Below are 20,215 nucleotides of genomic sequence, written 5' to 3'. Positions count from 1 at the left end.
TCAATATTTCTTCCCATGTTCTGTCACCTGATGAATATTCATTGCTAGAATTGAGATTATCTTTCTGTCCCGTAGCGAATTGTGACAATGTCAAAACTCCGATTGATATTTTTCAGTATATAGGGAAACTCAAGGTATTAAAGATATTCACGCAACAAAAAGAGAAGACTGGGAGGATTTAATACAAAGCGGGCCATAGTATGGATCCAGTGGTTTTATCTATGGAATTATTTATTGGGGACATTGAAGGTTTGGCTATTCTGAGAGAGTTGGAAATAGGTGAGAGACTATGGGATACTGAAAGTGATTTACTGATGGAATTGGGGTTGGACACCAGGAGACCGAGTGGGAGCACATTTAAGCTGAAATCTAGATGTAACCCAACGACTCCACATGACAATATAGACGCATTCCATGAGGCGGTAGGATTTGATTTGTTGGAATTATGGAAGCGTAGTAAGAAATAGTCGGTTAATAATTTGAGCTTAGGTCAATGGACAGCACTCAATACCTTGAAGAAGGCTACATCCTTTGTCATAAAACCAGCAGACAAAGGAGGGAATGTGGTTTTATGGGATGTAGAGAAATATAAGCAAGAAACGAGGAGACAACTGGAACTTTCTGGGTGTTATGAAGTGTCAACAGTTGCAGCATATAAGGCATCTATGGAGACATATTACTCCCTGCTTTCAGAGTGGTCTGGTCAAGGTCTACTTAGTGATGATGAGGTAAAATTCTTGATGGTGAAAAAAACAATAGCACCATGCTTTTGTATGCTACCTAAGATTCATAAGGATATGAATAATCCACCAGGGAGGCCAATTGTGTCAGCGAGAGGGAGTCTTTTGGAGAATACCTCAATTTATTTGGATGACTTTTTATGTCTATATGTCCAGGGTCTAGCTTCGTATTGTAGAGACAGTATGGATTTTATAACTCAGGACATTCCTTGGAAAACGAGTTATATTATGGTAGCTATTGATGTGATTTCCTTTTATACAAGTATTAAGCATGAATTAGGCATCAAAGCAATTGAAAACTTTTTAAGGGATAAACCTTTGAGTCTATATGAACATTCTAAAATGTTGAGGATGTTAAAATTCTGCTTGGAGAATAATTACTTCTTGTATGAAGCTAGATGGTTGAGACAAAGGACATGGACAGCATGGGGAGTTGCTTTGCTCTGAGCTTTGCATGTTTGTTTATGGGGTGGTGGGAAACCCAATGTGTGATGACAGATGAAAATGAAAAATGGATGAAACATGTATTGTTGTGGGCGAGATTTATTGATGATTTATTCATTATATGGGATGGTCCTGAGACTGTATTACGGAAATCTTTACACTGGTTACCAAGTAACGAATGAATTCAATTTAAATTTTACATACAAAGTTGCCAAATGTACTATGGAATTTTTGGATGTATTGGTGAAAATAGAACGGGAGATGGGGCAAACCAGTCTATTCAGGAAGAGCCCTGCTGGAAATAGTATCTTACAATCCAAGAGCCATCATCCACCAAAATTAAAATGGAGTATCCCTTATGGTGAGCTACTTAGAGCAAAGAGTAAATGTAGTACAAATTGGAATTTTAAAGAAGAAGAGAGGAAGATGATAGCAAGATTTAAATCTAGAGGATATCCTATGAGAGTTATTAATGAAGCTTGTAAAAAAGTTGCTACGATACAACGAGAGAGTATTTTGATCCCAAAAAAACAGGAGGGGGAATCAAATGAGGTGAGATGTACTACAACCTTTAATATATATTCGGCTGAAGTAAAGAGGATTATGAAGAGATATTGGCACCTGATCAAGGCAGATAGGGTAATAGGGCCCATGGTAAGTCCATATCCTAGGATCACATATAGAAAGAGTAATTCATTAAGGGATATTCTGGTACATAGTTACACAAATGAGAGGGAGGATTCATTTTTTGGGAAGCAGCAAGGTTTTTACAAATGCATGAAATGTAAGGCTTGTAGCTATAGCAGGAACTGTAAGACATATTATTCACCCACGGGTGAAGAAATGACCATTGGAAAATGTCTTAATTGCAATTCATATTTTGTAGTGTATGTGATTTCCTGTCCATGTAAGTTGAGATATGTGGGAAGTACAATTTTTCCTGTTAAGAAACAGATTTTGGAACATTGGCGAGCAATTAAAAATAGTGATGTAAACTATCCAGTGGCACGACATTGTAGACATGTGCATGATGGTAAAATTGATGGTACGCTTTTCTTTGGGATTGACAGGGTGTTGCCATCAGCAAGAGGTGGAGACAGGGAACGTATTCTCAGGAGGATGGAATCTGAATACATAATCAGACTAAACAGCAAATTCCCGTGGGGTTTAAATCAGAATGAGGATCTTTTTGTACTTTGGGTTAATGGAAGAATTCTCCAAGAAAAGGGATGAGGATTATATGTTGGTATTGACTTGTAACATGACTCCATTTATGTAAGGAAATATAACTGGTTAGTTCCCTATCACCCTAGGGATTTGATAATGTAAGAATTATTGGTGGCATAGTATAATTAATTGAAAAATAGTAAATGAATGAGAATGTTTTTTTGAGAAGGAAAAATAATTACAGGCCACTTGGTTATGATGTAAATATAATGGGCCTGATTTTAACCGCGGCGGGCGGCGGTCGCCGCCCGCCATGCGGTTACCGCCAAATGATCGCACCGCGGTCACAAGACCGCGGCGGCCATTCTGGCTTTCCCGCTGTGCTGGCGGGCGACCGCCAAAAGGCCGCCCGCCAGCACAGCGGGAAAGACCCAGCAACGATGAAGCCGGCTCCGAATGGAGCCGGTGGAGTTGCTGGAGTGCGACGGGTGCAATAGCACCCGTCGCGAATTTCAGTGTCTGCTAGGCAGACACTGAAATTCTTTTTGGGGCCCTCTTACGGGGGCCCCTGCAGTGCCCATGCCATTGGCATGGGCACTGCAGGGGCCCCCAGGGGCCCCGCGGCACCCCCTACCGCCATCCTGTTCCTGGCGGGAGACCCGCCAGGAACAGGATGGCGGCAGGGGGTGTCAGAATCCCCATGGCGGCGGAGCATGGGGGATTCTGCAGGGCAGCGGGAAACCGGCGGGAGACCGCCGGTTTCCCGCATCTGACCGCGGCCGAACCGCCGCGGTCAGAATGCCCTGCGGGGCACCGCCGGTCTGTCGGCGGTGCTCCCGCCGACCCTGGCCCCGGCGGTCAGAGACCGCCGGGGTCAGAATGACCCCCAATGTTTCTTCTATGTCCATTACACAGGAGGATATATTCTTTAAGGGAGATGGGGCTTGTTTGTTTGTTATTGCATGGAATTATGGGCTATGATGAAAACCGATACAGTCAAAACGCGTCAGCCTGGAATGCTTTTAATTTTATGAAGCAATAAACGATGTTGGCTTGTGGAAATCTGGAGTGCCGGTGACTTCTTCAATACATATATCTTATATCTATATATATTAATATATATATATATATATATATTTTGCCATGCGAGGTGATGACAATTGGTTGAAGTTTGAATGCTGTATGAAGTGAGTCACGCTTTTAATGTTGGATGCACTTAAATGGCATGGACAGTTACTCAGACCCTCCTTTCTGGGCCCTTTTTGCTTCTTAGATCCCACTTGGGAGAGGATATTCATTGCATACATGAATGCCATTGGTCACACACAGATATTGTGGATATGTATCTCCGTATAGTGTGAGTACACAAAATGGGTTAGACCTATTAGATCATATCAATAGAACTTGGTATGATATAATTTGGATGGGGGGCTAATTAATCTCTGAATCTCTTATGTCTGACCTCTCCCTTAAGAACGATTGCTTGATACTTAGTCGTTTTGAACCCTACTTCTGATTGCCAGGAACCATAAGGATAACTGAAATGATTATGCAAAATGAGTGAAATCAAGCCACTTTCCACCTGTTCTCCTATTCTGGTTGTACTGTTGTACAGCTGGATTTTATAAATATCATATGTTATTTGGTCTAATTGTGTATTTGTTTTAGAGTGTGGGGAAGTCGACAAGGTTTTTTGTAGATATACAAGTCTGTATGAATACTAAATGCTTATTTAGGATTATAATTTATGTGATGTGTTTCGGAATGTCAAGTAATAGTATATGTAAATTGATGTTGTAGGATATATTGTAAAAAAATCATGATTGGTCTGTAAAATGTGTATATGTATTTTTAAACTGCAGCACTCAGGAAGTCCTTCATGGGCTGAAATTCATTGGCTGGGCTGAAGTTCTGACTATTGATGGATATAGATTTTTGGGATTAACAGAAGAAGTATTTATGTGATGACTTTGTGCTATAATTCTAATTTTGAGATCATGATTATGTAATATTTATTTCAGGTGTACTGTCTGTATTTAGATCCCTTGGCTGTTAGGCCTTTTCACCCTGTGCTATACCTTTTTTGGAGTATTTGGAGTAGTCAACTTTTAGGCTCCCATAACGTTTTGTTCACATAAGCTATCCACTCTAAATTTGCATGTTTTTTCCCAACATCCTTGGGATTCTAAAGGCACCCAGAGTTTGTGGAAACCCCTGGAGGGGACTGAGAAAATGGGCAAAACATAGCTAATGGTTGAATTTTTGGAGAAAAAGTGATGCAGAAGAAAATGTCTGTTTTTTCCCTTGCAAATGGCATCAACAAAGGGGTTGCGGTGCTAAAATCACCATCTTCCCAGCTTTCAGGAACAGGCAGACTTGAATCAGAAAAACACATTTTACAACACAGTTTTGGCATTTTACTGGGACATAGTCCATTTTCCCTATTTTTGTGCTTTCAACATCCTTCTAGTTGGTGGCAGAAATGGTTGTGAAACCAATGGTTATACATTTCTGAAGAGTAGACAGAATTCTAAATTGAGAAAAGGGTCATTTGTGTTGATGCTTCACGATTTTCATAATGAAAGCAATAGCTGAAATAAAAAATATTGAAATTGGGTTGAAAAAACAGCCGTGTGTGTACATTTTCATCTGTAAGTTTTTTTTAACTATGGCAGATTTTTTAAAGCAATATAGCATTACATCCACTGAACCCTTCTGGTTACATGGATATATAGGGCTTGTAGGTTCACCAAGAACTGAGTAATCCAGAGCCAATAACTGACCTGCACCTTGCAATGCTTTTTCATTGTGTACCGTGTATACAGCAATTCATATGGTAAAATATAAATAGTGAAAAGTAGGTATTAAGGAAACCAATGTATTCACGAAATGGGCACAAGATATGGAGTTTAGAAGCAGGGTTCCTTTGCACATCTCTGAACTTGTGGGTAGCCATACTAGCCTGTGAATTAGAGGGTAGTTCTCAAAATTACTTCTTTCTTATTGATTGTCCTACATTTGGAAGGTACAAATGTAGAGAAATACCATTGGTAATAACACTTGTTCTACTTTTCTGTATTCCCTTTAGTCTCCCAAAAAAATATACCCCAATTGTGTGGTAGGCCTGGTGCCCGTGAAGCAATCGGCGCAAAATGCAATGTGGATGCATTACATTTTTCTACGCAAAACGGACCCAGTTGTTTTGCAAAGTGGGTATCTGTAGTTTTTGAGCTCTACCTCAGCTGGCACTTAGAAAAACCTATCAAACCTGTACATTTTAAAAAACTAGAAACCTAGGGGAATCCAGGATGGGGTGACTTGTGTGGCTCCCACCAGTTTGTTTTACTCAGAACTCCTTGCAAACCTCAAACTTTGACCAGAAAACACATTTTCCTCACATCTCTGTGATGAAAAGTTCTAGAATCTGCACAGAGCCACAAACTTCCTTCCATCAAGCTTCCTCCCATGTCTTCTGATGAAAATGATACCTCATTTGTGTGGGTAGGCCTTGTGCCTGTGACAGGAAATGGCCCAAAACACAACGTAGATACATCAAATGTTTCTACACAAAACAGACCCATTTTTTGCAAAGTGGGTAGCTGTGGTTTTTGGGCCCTAATCCAGCGGTCACCTAGCGAAACCTACCAAACCTGAATTTTTTCTTTAAACTAGACACCTAGGGGAATCCAGGATGGGGTGACTTGTGTGGCTCTCATCTGGTTGTTTTACCCAGATTCCCTTCTGATTCTCAGTTTGACTAAAAAAACACACTTTCCTCACATTTCTGTGATTGAAAGTTCTGCAATCTGCACAGAACCACAATCTTCCTTCCATCAAGCTTTCTCCTATGTCTTCTGATGCAAATGGTACCTTACTAGTGTGGGTAGGCCTAGTGCCCGCGATGAGAAACAGCCCAAAACACAACATAAATAAATCAAATATTTGCACGCAAAAGTGACATGTTTTTCGCAAAGTAGGTAGCTGTGGTTTTTGGGCCCTACCCCAGCTGGGGACTAGGGAAGCCGAACAAACCTGAACATTTTTAAAAACTAGACACCTAGGTAAATCTGGGATGGGGTGACCTGTGTGACTCTCACAAGGTTGTTTTACCCAGAATCCCTTCCAATTCTCAAACTTTGACTAAAAAAACACATTTTCCTCACATTTCTGTGATGGAAATTCTGGAATCTGCACAGAGCCACAAACCTCCTCCTATCAATCCGTCCCCTAAGTCTTCTGATGAAAATGGTACCTCACTTGTGTTGGTAGGCCTAGTGCATGCGACAGAAAATGGCCCAAAACACAACATGAATACATCTAATTTTTCAACATAAAACTGACCCATTTTTTAAAAAGTGGGTAGCTGTGGTTTTTGGGCCGTACTTCAGCTGGCACATAGGAAAACCTAGCAAACCTATACATACCTAGGGGGATCCAGGATGGGGTGACTTGTGTGGCTCTCACCAGGTTGTCTTACCCAGAAACCCTTGCAAAATCTCAAACTTTGACTAAAAAAACTAATTTTCCTCACATATCTGTGATGGAAAGTTCTGGAATCTGCATAGAGCCACAAACTTTCTGCAGCCGAGCATTCTCCTACGTCTTTGATGTGAGTAGGCCTAGTGCCCGCGGCAGGAAACGGTCCAAAACGCAACATGCATACATCAATTTTTTCTACACAAAACTGACCTGTTTTTTAAAAAAATGGGTAGCTGTTGTTTTTAGGTCCTAGATCAGCCAGCACCTAGGAAAACCTAGCAAACCTGTACATGTTTGAAATCTAGACTCCTAGGGAAATCCAGGGAGGGGTGACACGTGGGTTACCCAGAATCCATTGAAAACCTTAAAAATGGGTCTAAATTTGTCTAAAAAACACAGTTTCTTATCATTTCTGTGATAGGAAGTTCTGCAGTCTGAGGGGAGCCACAAATTTCGTACCACTCCGCGTTCCCCTCGTTCTCTCGATAAAAATGATACCTCACTTGTGTGGGTGGGCCAAGAGCCTGCAACAGGAGAGGGCTACAAACATGTATAGTTTGACGGGGGAACCAAAATGGGTCTAAAAGGGCAGTTTAAAAAAAATTGTTTTAATACTGACTCTGCTTTGGGTGGTAGCATTGACATGGTTTCTAGTGGGCTTTCAGTCCCCCGGGGGGCAGATCAGGGGAAAAAAACACCATCTGCCTCTGGGGGGGGTTTGGCAGGGGAGGTAGAGATACCAGTACTAGTTTTTGGGGGGTTGGGACATTGCCATGTCCTTTTTGTGCAGCCACCACCCTATAAAATAAAATAAACGGTGTCTAGTGGGCTTTCTGCCCCCTGGGGGAGGCAAAAAGACTGAACATGCACACAATACAAAAGTAGGAGCAAAACCCTGTACACAAGTTGCCAGTCCACTCTCCCTTGTGCCTAATGGGTGGATCCCTGCTTCGGGTAGGGTACCATTGAAAAGGGGGGATTCTTCCCTTTCTAATGATACCTCTCCAGTCTACCTAGGTGAGGTAGCCCACTGAGCACCAAGGCAGTAAAAGTGAAATGATCTGATCGGCTCATTTCACTTTCCTTTTCAGTGAAATGATGTCAGCGAGCCATGTGCGCTGCTTGTCATGTCACTGAAAACAAAAAATTGCCTAGGGAGCTCAGAAAGGTCTTTCCCAGCTTGTTAGGCAATTTTGATAAAAACCAAGTCCCTCTGCTGTTAATAGCAGAGGGATGCCAAGCATGTGTGATTAGGACGGAACCGTTCCCCCCTCAGCACCTAAGGGGTTAAAAATACATTATGCTTCAAAATACTAACACCCCATACCTTCCTTCACATTTTCACATTTTTAGTACAATGCTTTCATTCCTGCATTAATTTCCAAATGCTCAGCCTGGTCCCTAGGAAAAGCTTTAAATTCAACAGCTCCTATACTAACAAAATGGCGGTTAGGAGTGCTTCACTTTTGTCTTGATCACAAAATGATAGTGCTCTAGTTGTTAATTAGAACACTGTGGTAAAGCTGCAGTAAGGTTACCAGCAAGTTAACTGACAGATTGCTGCTGGGGATGGAAATACTTGTTTCTCTCTGCATTTCAGAGTGTTTTACTGGCTTGAATGATGAAGATTTTTGAGAAGCCATTTAAAACGTGTCCTCAAGTTAGCTTTCTAAAGCACTAACCCATAGTTTCTATGACCAAAAAACTCCTTATTTGGTTCCTTTAGTACAGTCTCCTCAGCAGGACATGCTATCAGTTTTACAGATATGATTCCATCTAGATGGACTTCAGGTGTGCTGCGTATTTGCCATACATACAGAATGTTAGCTTTCTAGTTGCTCATTAGAACTCTGTAATGAAGTTGAGTTGATTAACAGGAAGTTAACTGAAAGACTGCTGCTGGTGATTAAAGTATATTTCAGTTTGCATGTCAGAATGTTTTACTGGCATGGATGTGAAAGATATTAGAAAACCCATAAAAAATATGTCCTTGTTTTAGGTTTCTAGAGCACTAACCATAATTATATGACAAAATTAACCTTCTCATATTATTCATTTCCAAAGGAAATGCTTTAATTCCCTGGGGGTGAATGTTTGCATTGTTCAGCATTCCTTCCATCATCTGTTCTTTTTGCATTTGAACATTGTGGCACAGCTGCAGTAGCCTACTAGGGAATCAGCTGACAGGCTGCTGCTGAGATGATTCTCACATGACTGAGGAAGATTATGTGAATTTATAGAAAATGCTCTCTCATTTTAGCTTATGGAGCACCTTCTGTTACCCTGTTAGCAAATCATGTATTAAAACATTTTCTCTCAAAAATGGTTAATCAAATCCCAGCAGATGGTCAGTATTCTCCACAGGGCAAAATCACCTTGGAACTCACCAAAATTCTTACAATGACCCTAACACCACCAACACTTAGTTTATATTGCGACTAAAATCTGCTATTGTCTTTTATATGTGTTCCTTTTTGTGACCCTCAAAAACTGCCATTCATTTTACTGTGGACCATGACCCAAAGTCCTGTAATGGCTGTCACAACATGGAGGCCATGCTGTGGCTGGCTAATCAAGGAGGGTCCCCTTGGAACTCTCCCTCACACACATGTCCCTGGGAGTCAGGGTATGCTCACTCTATCCCCTTATATTTTTTCATTCATTTTTAGGATGCAGGGACCATGCCCGGGTCATGTAACATCGTAACATATTGATCATGTTGTGGCTTTCTAATCAGGATTGACTTGCCCCCTTTAAATTGGCTAATCAGAGCATATCTGTACACCAATGATCCAAATAAACCTAACTTTTTAACTCTATCATGCTCAACCCGAATCCCTCTTTAAAATCTTATTTCTTCAAAAACAACTGAATGAATGTACATCAAATCACAAAAAGCACACTTTCGGAGTAAAGTTATAACTTTTGGCAAATCTGGTATAATTCTATTCAGCCATTCTTTCTGTATCAGAGAGCATAGTTTCATATGGAAATTAACATAGTAAATTGTACTTTCGAGACTCACCCTTTTTCTTGGCCCCAGTTTGATGGGTCAGGGTGAAACTTTCCATGAAGGATCCATGGTGTATAAACTTCTTTTTGGAATGTTGTGCAGATTCTTCAAATAGCACCACAATTATTAGTGAAGTAAAAACCCTCTTCCTATGCAAAATCTTACCTAACTAGAACTACACAGTGGTCACAGCCACTATGTACTACAGCATAAAGGTGTAAATAGCAGAAAAACATGAAATAAAATGGTGATTGGTTAGCAAAAGTATTTTGATTTTGGTATTGGTCAATAACGATACGTGAAGTGAATCCATGAGTGCCGGCACCTTTTGTGCAAAGTGACAACGGATTCATTGAGATATACATATATTTCCAATTACTCCTTTGTTGCTTTGGTCTATATTGTGACCAAGGCTATTCGGTACCCGAAACTTGTTGATTCACTGATGCCAAAAATTGATTTGTTTTGCCTAACGAGTATCCTTGGTCACGATATAGATCACCATTTTGTTTCACATTTCCACACTCGTTACACCTTTGTATGTGCTTAATAAATATTGAGAAAACGTTGAGGTGTAAGTACAATTCTCAAACGAACAAACACATTTAAAGTTTATTAAAGAATAATTTAGGCTTTAAAACTTCTTTAAAAAATGAAAAAAGTTTTTAAATGAATGCAATACATAACTTTTAACCACATTTACTAAATATGAAATAAAATGTCAGTGAGAGTGAGTAGTTTTTAATTATTTTTTAAGTCATCTTTATAAATGAATATCTTTAAGCTATTTTATTATTTTATGCACTTTTAATTTGATGTAGAAGTGTGCTATAAAATGGTATTTTATTATTTATAGAACATTTTGAATTGATTTATATTTATATTGTACATTAAAATATAGATTATATTTAGGACCTAGTTTCTTTAGAAAAAGCTTTTTTTGTTTTGCTAATAACTTTGGTGCCAGTTGACAAATTTTCATGAAATTTTCAGCAGCTGTCTGAAAAATTTCAGGGTGATCCGTCAAGCGGGGCTTGAGAAAAATAGAGGGTTCCAAAATAAGTTTTCCCTATGCAATTTCCCATAGGGATTTTAAACATGACTACATCCCAAACCTCTGGACGGAAATTCACCAAATCTGGCAGAAAGTTAGATCTTGGGCCAGAAAAATCTCTTTTTGTAATTTGGTAAAAATCTGTTTATTATGGAAAAAAGATTTACATATATCCAGAGATGAGGATACACCACAAATCCACAATGGAGGATCCACATGCCAACTGCGATGACGTGATTGGCTGGCTGCAACCTGACAGGGAAGTTGCGGCCTCCATTTTGGGAATTGGGACACAGTTCCTGGATTACTTCTGGTACTAAGAGGAACCCCTGCCAAGGAGAAGAGATGGAGGAGTACTGCCCCTTTGCCTGTGTCTGTGCTTTGCTGGTTTGACCTGCAGTTGCTGCTTCCGCCTGAAAGAAGACAAAGACCGGACTTTGTGGTATATTCCTGCTTGCGAAGAATCTCCAAGGGCTTGTACTGAGCTTGCCTCCTGTTTTGAAGTCTAAGGGACATCAAAGACTTCCTATGCCAGCACTTGGACTCTCTGCTGAGACTCCTGCCATGCCAAGTGCCTTATCCTGTCCCTTGAAAGGTGAAGCTGGTAGAAAATGGCTAAAATCCACACACAGGACGTCATGCGGGGAAAATGTCAATGCACCACCTGCCCTGTAGCAGTCAAAACGACGCAACCCCTCGCAGCATGTTTTTCCATCACTGAAGGCCGGATTTCACACGCATCGTTGCTGGGCTTCAAAATCATCGTGAACCTGCACGGATCCTAGGTGTCCCATCCGGAAATCTACGCCTATCTCTCTCGCGGGAGAGAAAAAGAACGCATGGCCTCACTCGCGAGTAAGGAATGGACGCATTACTGACTTCATTGATAATATCACTGCAAAATTAAAATAATTGATGAGGAAACTGTGCATGGCTTACCTTAGTGCATGAGCTATAGTCCTATCACCAGCAGACCAGTAGGTAAGATATATATATATATATATATATAATAATACCCACTGGTTGTCGTCAGTAGGTAGTTGTAGTTAGGACCATGTTTCCATAGAAAAAGTGTTTTTTGAACTGCCTATATCTTTAGCACCGTTTGACAAATCTTCATAAAATGTTCCCCAAAAATTGTGACGGTAATTCTTGTTGTGCACAGAAAGTTTCGGGGTGATCTGTCAAGCGGGGACCATGACAAAGGGGAGAGGGGGTGAAAATAGTTGCATTTCCCGTGTTAATCCGCCTAGGACATTTAGACATTACTACAGGCGGAACCACTGGACGCTATTACACCAAATGTGGCAGAAAGCTAGCTTTCAGTACCCAGATCATGCTTTTGCTTATTTGGTGCAAATCTGTTCCATAGTTTTGGAGATATTGAAGGGCAAACAAATTAGTATATCTAGGCACGTGTTCCTTTGCGACTATTTCACGGAGCATAAGAGCTTGTGCACGGCAAATGCACAGCTCTGACTGGCTGCCAACACTTCAACAAAGAAGTGTTGGCAGCCATCTTGGAGCTCGGCATCCCCCCCCGCAACCCCAGGGACGACCACTTCCCTGGGGCTATAATAATAAGAATGATAGGGGGTTCCTTTCGAACACCCACAGCCCCCAGGACAACCAACGTCCTGGGGCTATAGTTGTTGGAGGTGGCTGCCCACCCCCCCCCATCTTGGAGCCATTGAAAGCCCTGGGGACTGCCACCACCAAGGGCAAGTTCCTGTTATGTCCCAGAGTGCCCACCTCAGGACGTAGCTGTTTGCTTTTGCTTGGTGGGAGCTTCGACAGCTCCCACCAGGCAAAAGCAAACAAAGTCCTCTTCCTGCAAGAGAGAGCTGTCAAACAGCTCTCCCTTGCAGAAAGCTGAGTTTTGTTCTGTCTTCCCTGCATGCAAAAATGCATGTAGGGAAGGCAGATGAAAACTTTGCTTCCACAAGCATGGAGCTGCTACTTAAAGCAGCTCCCTGCTTGTGGGAGCAATGCTGGCTCCCACAGGATGTGTAGAGCCGGCTCGGACCCTAGGGCCTTGAGAGTCCCCCGTGGTCCTGTTACTCTGTCTATATCTTCCATCCCATGATGGGATAGAAGAAAGGGAGAGAGATAGTCAGAATGGTCTCTTAATGCATTGTGGTTAAGGTCACAGACCTTCACATTCAAAGTTGAGGGTTCTAGTCCCGGTGTGTCTGTGGTCATTTCCCTGCTTTAATTTCTTTTAAACTTTAAAAGTTCAAGGTTCATACTGAAAAGTGATCTCCTTCTTTTAATTGATAATTGTATTTTTCTTTTCAATTTGTCCAGAAATATCTCATTCTAAGTATATCATCCATCAAAGCCTAAAAAACTCTCTATCTCTATCTCGTTACCTCTCTTTCTCCCTCTCTCTATCAATTTCTCTTTTTCAATCTCTTTCACCCACTCACACATCCACTCAGACCCTTACACACCCACTCAGACCCACTCACACTCATGTACCTACTCACACTCATGCACACACTCACAGACCCACTCAGACCCTCATGCACCCACATGCAGACCCACTCAGAAACTGATACACCCACTCTCAGACCCACACAGAAACTGATGCAGCCAGTAAGACACTGATGCATCCAGTCTCACAGCCAGACAGGCACTCTCACAATCACTCTCATACCCAGATACAGCCTCTCACACCTATTCTCACACCCAGCGAAACAGGCCGCAGCCAACTCCTGCCGTTCGTGGCCTAAGAGCTGTGTGCAGCATGGGTGTGGGTAGTTAAGGGAGTTGGATGAAGGCCATGCGCGGCTGTGGTTGGATTAATATATAGTAATAGAAATTACTTTACATTAAAAAAAACATAGAAATTCACTGAAAAAACAAAGGTTACAGGAACATTATAGTTAGGAAATAACATTTAAAAAACCCTTGCCATGCCCTGCTTATAATCCCAGATATTACAGCAATCATGACCACTTTTATAACATCATTGATAATATCACTGTAACATTTGTTGTAAAATTATTCCTAAAAAAACCTGTGCATGATGGGGGCGCATTTTATAGTTACCTTAGGGCACGAGATAGAGTAACTTTAGATAACTCTAACTATGACAGGTGAATGTCTATGGTTTGGTACGTTTAAAATGTGAGCCTAACTTTAGCGTCCCTGTAATATATATATATATATATTATATATATATAAATGTTATAGTTAGCGTAGGTTTGTTATGTTTTAGGTCATCAATTTAGTTGTTGATTGGCTGAAATGAAACCACCCCATAGACTGACCAATCATAAGCTTATTAGGATTTAGTATAACAACTTGGGTAGAAAACGTTAGGGGTTAGTTGATTATTACTATTTTAGAGTTTGGAGAGCAGACTGGCGCAGATGAAGTATGTATTGGCTGAGTGGGTTAGCTGTCATTAGGCCATAACTGATGGTGTCCCCTGGCTGAAGCAAGCTACTTGCTGTTTCTACTTTTACCATTGTTAATGTATGTCATTGTAATGTAATATGTGTCTCTTTTTACTTTTCTAGGTACCAGCTGCAACTTATGACTTAATTGCTGCATATTAATAATATATTTAGAATCATTAACTGAGATAAAGAGGTTTTTCACAATTTGTGTTACTAAATTCTTTTTACATGAAGCCCAACATGTTGATGCTAATTTGTGGTTAGTGAGGGAACTAATTCAAAATGTTCATGGCATTTCAAAATCATTTGATGCTGAACTAATGTATACTTTGCCATTAATACCGGTCTTTGTATTACTAATAAGTGTGATTTTTTTTTAGATAATTTGTTTAATTGTCTTGATCAAATTGAGATATATAAGACACTTTAACCAATCGCTGTTGATCTTCTATGCTTATCATTTGTGTTTGAGAGTTATTTTCATGACTTTAGCATTGTCAATATAGGGAAATAAATCTATGAATTCTTCTTAATAAACTGGTGTGGTGATTGAAGTTTGAAATATTGATTGTTATTAACTTTTGTTGATTCTCACGACGTTCATTGATGACATCCCCTCAAACCTATGTCTCTTCGATCCATCGTCCTCTAGCGCAGAATCCATTATTCACTGTAGATAATAGCTAGGATTCCGTGGCGCGTTAGCAGGTTTTGGTAGCAGAGGATGGTCTTGTCATTGTTTTGATGATGTCATAATGAGGTTGTGAGGTTTGGGGTGCGCTAAATTTGTTGGTTTGTTCTTTCTTTTCTTTTTCAAATTGTTATATGAACTTGACATGATGAGTTGCTAGTTGCCTTAAGTGACTTTCCCTGGTTCTTGGAGACCCCCTAGGTTGAAGGGTATGTTCCTGGCGGTGTTTGATCGTATTTGAATGAAGTGTTTTTGCACTTGCACAGCTTTAGCTAATTTGCAGATGATTGTGTTGGATATGAGTCTGGAAGAGTAGAAATACTCAAATCAGTTGATTAAATGGAGTGGGCATACTCCCATAGGTGTGAGAGTGGGGAAGCGGCGTTCTTCATTTGAGTGTGGCGCTTGATGCAGGAAAAATTATCCACGTAGTTGTTGATGACAGACCTAAGGAGAGAGGTCTGGGACTCCGGAGTATATTGATAAGTGTAGAGGGACCCTTGGTATATGTTGTAATTAGTTCATTTAGTAGACCAATCCGTCGTGATTGGTAAGTTGAATTTGTGAGAAATTGGTGTGAATGAAATTATACTGAAGACTTGGTGAGTACTAAGTGCACTAGACAATAATCCAAGGAACAGTGGAGAAGTGAAGTTGGCAGGTCTAATTTTGCTCACCATTGTGGGAACTGTGAAAAAGAAGTAGGCGAAAGCTGAAGGTTTCTTTGGAAGGTTCTGAAGCGTTTGTGTTACCCTACCTGTAGTGAATGAGCAAATTTGTTTTCTTTATTTTAAAATAGCTCGCAAATTAATATTGTGTAGATTTTGTGTGTGGGTTGTGAAAGATTGGCACGACAGACTTTGTCAGCGTCTCAGTGAAAGGGGGTGAATGTGTGGGTGTGATGTAATTGGTGCCGTGCTGGGATAGGTTGATTATTAAGAAGGATTCACGCACGGATTTGTCAATCAGTCCGACAACAGAGTAAAGCGATTGAAAGACAAGGGGGTCTAAGAGAATTGTGGGATCGTAGTCACTTTCCATGATTGGTTATTCTTTCTTTATTCTTTGTTTATTGTTTGTATTTGTTTTGTTTAATTGAGTTTGAGAATAAGTTTTGTTTGTGCTATCTGGGTTTGAATAATTGGGTCAAAAATGAAGTTTTTCAAAGCTATGAGAAGTGCATTGAGGAGTGATAAATACATTCCGGTACTCGAAGGAGAGGTTTGTCCGCCAGAGAATACTCCAGCATATATTGTGTTGGAGGAGAGAGGAGCAGCTGCATGTCTTTGGTTGAAACATTGGGTTAAGATTACAAAGAAGGAAGGTTGTCTAGCTTTTCCAGAACATGGTACATTTAATTTAAGAATCCTGGATAATTTGAGGTAAAAAATGTACAGTTTAAAACCTTCACCGAGGCCAGCACAGTACGAAGCATTAGCTATATGGGAGCTGGTAGTGAAGCAACAACAGGCTTTAAAATTTGAAAAGAAAATGAGAGGTGTAGAAAAGACGTTATCTGAAGCTGGATGGGATGAGGAGCAGAAAAGGTGGAGAGTAGAAACATTACATGGGGTCAGATTATTTCCTGCGAGAACAAAGGAAGATGAGATTGAGACAAAAGATGGAAAAAAAAGAAGAAGGGTTCACAAGACATGAAGGAGCCGAAACAAGTTATGTTTAATGACGATGAAATGGAGGAGGATGAGATAGTTACTCATGTTTTAGAAACATATCCTCCACCAAATGTGAGACAGAAGAATGATAACAGACCAAATGGTACCCTGGAACAGAAGTGATATTATAAGTTTTATGAATGATTACCCAAGACTGAGAGAGAAACCAATGGAGTGGTGCCAGCAGACAGATAGGTTTGTGAAACTTTCAAAATGTCTTGAATACACTTTTTGACATTGTTGTTCCAGCAGATTTGTGGATTTAATGCAAGAGAAGTGTTGATTGGCTGACGAATGAACCACAAAGGGATTTAAAAACAGGTGTGCCATCTCCTGAAGTAATGAAACATTAATATAAAGTCATTGAGTTTTTGAAAACGAGAATTTCACCGGAAAATCTTGATTGGCAGCGCATAGATAGAACAAGGAATGGAAGGAATCAGTTCATGCGTATTATGAAAGATTGTTGAAGGCATTCAAACAATTCAGTGGTGCAGAAACAATTGAGAAGGAGAGCATGAATCATTTGGTGTTCAGATTTGTTGACAGGTTGAAACCAGAAGTAAGTCAAATGATCAAGAATCATTTGATCTGCTGGCAAGCAAAGCAGACTGATGAAGTTTTGCAGTATGCTAAATACTGTAGTGATGAAATTGAGTTGAAGCAGAAAAAGGTGAAGGAGAAAGCAATGGTGATGCAGATTAAGGCTGCACAGACAGGATTGCAAGGACATTTTCAACAACTGCCACAGGGAAATGGTTTGTTTCCAAGTCAATGTTGAGGTAGAGGTCGAGGTGGAATGATGCTTCCGGTAGTTAATTGAAATGCAGATTTGAGTTCAGTGGTGATGCAAGATGAGCAGCAAAGGCGCAAGGTGTTACCTTGTCACATTTGTGGATTGCAGGGACATTGGAAAAGACAGTGTCCAATGTTGAATCAGGGAGGAATGGTTCAGCAAACAAATGGTGTCAATTCATTTCAGGGCATGAGAGTACCTAGAATGTGAGGTCAATATCACAATTTCCAGAATAATGTGAATAATATGCAAGGTTTTCAGCCTTTACAACCAGTGCAACAAATGCAAAATGTACAACCTCAGGTACAACAGGCACAACTGCCACAAACACAACAAATGCAGCCACAGGTGCAGATGGTGCCTGTACAGCAAATGCACATACTGAGACAGGTTCAAATGATACAGAACCCAAAGGAACAGCAACAGGTTATGCTTTCGCAAGTGGTCACGAATCAGAGTAAAAACAAAAGTGCAAAGACAGCTGAACAATTTCCCTTACAAAGTGAGGATGAAATAAACGCTGAATGGCCGTTGGATAGTTCAGATGAGGAGGAGTATATGATGGCTGCATCATTAGATGTGGATCAGAGAGGTCCTTATGTGCAGGGTGAAGTACATGGTCATGAGGTTAATTTTTTGGTTGAAACAGAAGCGACACGCTCAACAATAAGGATGACATAGGTTCCAAATATACCTGTTTCCGAAAGGACGGTGCAGATAGTAGGCGCTGCAAATAAACAGTTAGTTAATGCACTTACAGAACCAGTTCTTGTGAAAATTGGAAATTTGAGGGATTATCATAGTTTTGTTGTTTGTGATTCCAGTCCAGCATCACTATGGGGAAGAGACTTAGGCCCGTATTTATACTTTTTGACGCTAAACTGCGCTAACGCAGTTTAGCGTCAAAAAGTTTTGCGCTGGCTAACGCCATTCTGAAGCGCCATGCGGGCGCCGTATTTATTGAATGGCGTTAGCCGGCGCTAGCAGACCGGCGCTGCCTGGTGTGTGTGGAAAAAAAAACACGTACACCAGGCAGCGCCGGTGTTGGGGAAAATGGCGTTAGGGCGTCTTAAAATGGTGCAAGTCAGGTTGATGCCAAAAAATCGCCTCCACCCGATTTGCGCCATTTTTAATGACGCCCAGACGCCATTTACATGACTCCTGTCTTAGTAAAGACAGGAGTCATGCCCCCTTGCCCAATGGCCATGCCCAGGGGACTTATGTCCCCTGGGCATGGTCATTGGGCATTGAGGCATGTAGGGGGGCACAAATCAGGCCCCCCTATGCCAAAAAAAATATAAAAAAAATAAAAAATTATACTTACCTGAACTTACCTGAATGTCCCTGGGATGGGTCCCTCCATCCTTGGGTGTCCTCCTGGGGTGGGCAAGGGTGGCAGGGGGGGTCCCTGGGGGCATGGGAGGGCAGCTGTGGGATCATTTTGAGCCCACAGGTCCCTTAACGCCTGCCCTGACCCAGGCGCTAAAATCCGGTGCAAATGCGGGGTTTTTTGCCCCGCCCACTCCCGGGCGTGATTTTTGCCCGGGAGTATAAATACGACGCATTTGCGTCGCAGTCATTTTTTTAGATGGGAACGCCTACCTTGCATCTCATTAACGCAAGGAAGGCGTTCACGGAAAAAAATGACGCTCTTTCCTCATACTTTGGCACGAGACGCGTCTAACGTCAAAGTATAAATATGGCGTTAGATTTGCGCCGAATTTGCGTCGAAAAACGACGCAAATTCGGCGCAAATGGAGTATAAATATGCCCCTTACTGTGCAAGATGAATTGTTCGATTGTGTGTTCAAGAGAGGGAATCACGATGGAGACCTTATTGACGATGAGAAAAATTTGCCAGTTGATGAAAAGAAAAGAATGATGTCTTGTGAATTAGCTTTATTGAATGTTGAGGATGATCAGGCACTTGACGAATAAGAAACAAATGAAGAGCACAATTTGGAAGACTTCATACATTTCTTTCCAGTTTTTGAAAAGAAGGATTTACCGAATGATTTGCAGGAAAGGGTTAGACTGAAGGTTTGGGATTTTTCAGGAGAAGACATTGGTTTGATTAAAGGAGTTGAAGGAGTCAGAGTGGCAGTGAAGGAGAATGTGGTGTTTCCACAAACTGCTCAATACCCGATGACAAATGAAATAATAGAGGGGATAAGGACATTGATAGAACAATTCTTGGAGCAGGGAGTTTTGAAAGAAGTGATGAGCAGTCCGTGTAATTCACCAATAATGGGTTTGAAAAAGCCACATGGGGAAAATTCATCTGGTTCAGGACTTGAGAAAAATAAATGACATAGTGGAGAAGTGTTATCCAGTTGTGCCAAATCCAACAGTAATAATGTTTCACATTCCATGTGATGCAGAATGGTTCACAATCATTGATTTGGGCCAAGCTTTCTTTTCAGCACCTCTACATGAGGATAGTAGATATCTCTTTTGTTTCAAATTCCTGACCAGAGTCTACTGTTGGTGTAGAATTCCACAAGGGTTTTCAGAATCACCAGTCGACTTTAGTACAGTACATTGATGATTTGTTGATTGCATCGAAAACAAAGGAAGGCTGCAAAGAGGATACAATTGCATTGTTTAATTTTCTGGGAGACAATGGTCATAAAGCATCTCCTGCTAAGTTGCAGTATTGTCAGCAAGAAGTGAAATATTTGGGACATTTGATCGAGAAAGGGTCGAGGAGAACTTCCATAGAGAGAGTAGCGGCAACAATGAAAATGAAAA

This window comes from Pleurodeles waltl, chromosome 4_2, assembly GCF_031143425.1.
Source record: "Pleurodeles waltl isolate 20211129_DDA chromosome 4_2, aPleWal1.hap1.20221129, whole genome shotgun sequence".
NCBI classification, from domain to species: Eukaryota; Metazoa; Chordata; class Amphibia; order Caudata; family Salamandridae; genus Pleurodeles; species Pleurodeles waltl.
This window is presented reverse-complemented; position numbering follows the sequence as displayed.